Genomic DNA, 2,826 nt, shown 5'->3' with positions numbered 1-2,826 from the left:
AATGGAGAAAGAATGAAAGAAAATAGGAAAGGAAGAAATTAGTTGGAATTGAGAGCTTTTAGGATTATTATGGTGGGTACAGATGGAAGAGGGCATTTATGGGCAGACCTGGGAAGGTCATGGAGCAGATCCTCCTAGCAGATATGTTAAGACATATAAAAGACAAGGAGGTGATCCAAGGCAGACTGTGGAAATCAAATCTGGGGCCTACGTAAGGGGTTATGTAAGTGAAGGTTCGTGAGATGGATGTGGTGAATGGTTGTATCAGTCAGCAACTGTTGAGGCTAAAGCAGTGAGCATCTTGATGGAAGTCATCTGGAAACATCCTTCAGATCTCCATGGGAAAGAAAAGGAATAGAGAATCCACTTCTGAATGCTTTGGTGTGAGAAGCAGGAACCTTATTAATTCAAACAATAACAACTGAAGTGTTTGGGGAAGGAGACTTCTGGGCAATTAAAAGCCCCAGAGAATTCATCGAAGTTCTGCAAGGATCAGCTGAGCTACAGACAAGGTGCCAGATTAGGTCCTTAAAAACCTGGAGGTAAAAAAACATCAGAAAGCAGGATGGGGAACTTCACATTTAATTGGACTATTCAAACCACCAGTGACCTACTGTAATGGACTATTAAAAGACGGAGTCTGCTTTGCCACTGCCCTGGAGCTCAGAGCTAAAAAGTCTCAGTGCACCAGCTGGGCTGCTGCAGGAGCTGAGCTGCTTCAGGAGCTCCAGGAGATACCCAGCAAGCAAAAAGTTGTTACAGTCAAGAGCACGGCAAGTACTTTCCCACATAGGGCGTGCCAGGCAGATCTGGCTTGGATACCGGGATACCAACCCATGGGCAGTCAGGGTCCAATTTGGTACCGTCACTCGGATACAGGTGAAGTGGCCAATGGGCACCCAGGGTGTACCCGGTGAGGTATTTAGGGTGGTGCCCAGGGTGGTGGCAGTATCCCCTACCACTGTTACCCTGCCTGCCTGCTCTCTCCTCGGAGGCCACAACAGGACCAGGGTTGAAGCACCCTGTGGTGGTGGTAACTCCCGTGCTGTGCTTTTAACAATCACCCTCAGCTTTTCCCTGCTTTCCTGTCCTCCTGCTTTCTCTCCGCTCCCTTGTGTTACAAAATAAAGTCAAGTTATCATTTTGGAATCCAGCATCTGGCCGAGTTTGGGCCTTAATCTCACTTTTGGGAATGTTTTAGATCCTGGTTTCCCACTGCATCTCAGCGGATCAGAACAGCTTCCCTAAGTGACTTCAGTGAACTACCCATCAATTCAGAACTGGTTTGTCTTCAAATACTCTCTAGATTTGGTTGGTTGGTTGGTGGCTGTTGTTGCAGAATTCACAGCATATTCTGCTAATTTTTTTCTATAGTCTACATTTTTATTTAACCTCAAAATGACTGTGCATATCCCCTTTGCATACTGTAATATTAAATATTCACGTAATGAAAATACACATAAAATGAGGATGTGCTCAAACAACCTATTTATTCAACCTGGTTTACATTAATTTATCCAATATCACAAACAAGACAGCATCCAATACCAGGCTAGTTTTAAATGTATTTTCTTTCATTTCAGGTGACTGATTCCTCTGCTGAATCCTGATTTTTTTCCCACTGTCTGATAAAACATCATTTATCATGAGAATGTTCATTAAATCATGGATTCCTCGGTGTCTGCAGATACTCAGGTCACCTTGCAGATCCTTCCATGGATACAAGAGGCTTCTGACATCTCAGATTATTTCCCATTATGATTCTATAAACCAGTATAAAAAGGAACTGCCAAAATATTTCAACTTTGCGAGTGATGTCTTAGATGAGTGGTCACAACTGGAAAAGGTAGTATTTGTCTTTTGCTTTTTAGACATTGTGTTGTAATTTAAGCCCAGCCAGCAACCAAGTACCACAGAGCTCCTGGATCACATGAACACACACATGCACACCCCCCAGGGGGGTGGGGAGGAGACTCAGGAAAGAAGAGGTAAACCCCATGGGTTGAGGTAAGAATAGTTTAAGAATTGAAGTAAAATAACATATAATAATAATAATAGTCATCATCATAACAGTAACAGTAGTGATGAAAAGGGAGGCAACAAACAGAGAGAAGGAAAAACAAAGTGGAGTGATACACAACGTGATTGCTCACCACACCCAGGCAGTGCCCACGCAGTGATTGGCACCTCCTGACTAGGTTATATCCCCAGGTTACACTGAGCAGGACGTTCTGCGGTGTGCAATACCCCTGTGGGCAGTTTGGGTCAGCTGTCCTGCCTGTGCTCCCTCCCAGCGCCTTGTGCGCCTCGTCAACAGAGCGTGGGAAACTGAAAAGTCCTTGACTTAGAGTAAGCACTGCTTAGCAACCACTAAAACATCAGCGTGTGACCAACATTATCCTCATCCCAAAGCAAAAAAGCACAGCACTTTACCAGCAGTTAGGAAGAAAATTGACTCTACCCCAGCCAAATCCAGAACTCACTGGAACAAAGCTCAGATGATACAAATCAGTTTTCCTGATGGATACTGGCTAGATTAGCTGCAGAGTGGAATGCAACATTTTGTTTGGCTTGTCAGACATACAGGTATCACTCTGAGAGACTAGTTACCAGGGAGGATGTGCCTAGTCTGGAGTGATTTTGTTTTGAAACAAAATCTTTTAAGGTCTGTCTTCTTACTTTACTCTCTTCCGTTGTGTTCTAGGATGGAAGAAAACCAGCAAATCCAGCTTTTTGGTGGGTAAATGAGGAGGGAGAGGAGGTGAAGTGGAGCTTTGAAGAGCTGGGATTTCTCTCCAGGAAGGCAGCCAATGTGCTCTCTGAGGC

At 44.3% G+C, this 2,826-nt stretch overlaps 1 protein-coding gene and 1 long non-coding RNA gene across 2 annotated transcripts in view; both read left to right on the top strand.

Moving 5' to 3' along the window:
• Positions 1 to 2,826, top strand: part of LOC114058261 (acyl-coenzyme A synthetase ACSM3, mitochondrial-like) — a 28,348-nt gene that overhangs the window by 17,941 nt on the left and 7,581 nt on the right. The window lies entirely within an intron of this gene.
• LOC114058264 lies at positions 7 to 2,820 on the top strand. Its single transcript, XR_003571401.1, has 3 exons — positions 7 to 383; positions 1,584 to 1,846; positions 2,705 to 2,820. It is a non-coding gene; the product is annotated as an uncharacterized LOC114058264 (long non-coding RNA).

Source organism: Empidonax traillii, unplaced genomic scaffold (genome assembly GCF_003031625.1).
Source record: "Empidonax traillii isolate 1590-97213 ecotype Southwest subspecies unplaced genomic scaffold, ASM303162v1 scaffold166:size2381449, whole genome shotgun sequence".
NCBI classification, from domain to species: Eukaryota; Metazoa; Chordata; class Aves; order Passeriformes; family Tyrannidae; genus Empidonax; species Empidonax traillii.
This window is presented reverse-complemented; position numbering and strand designations above follow the sequence as displayed.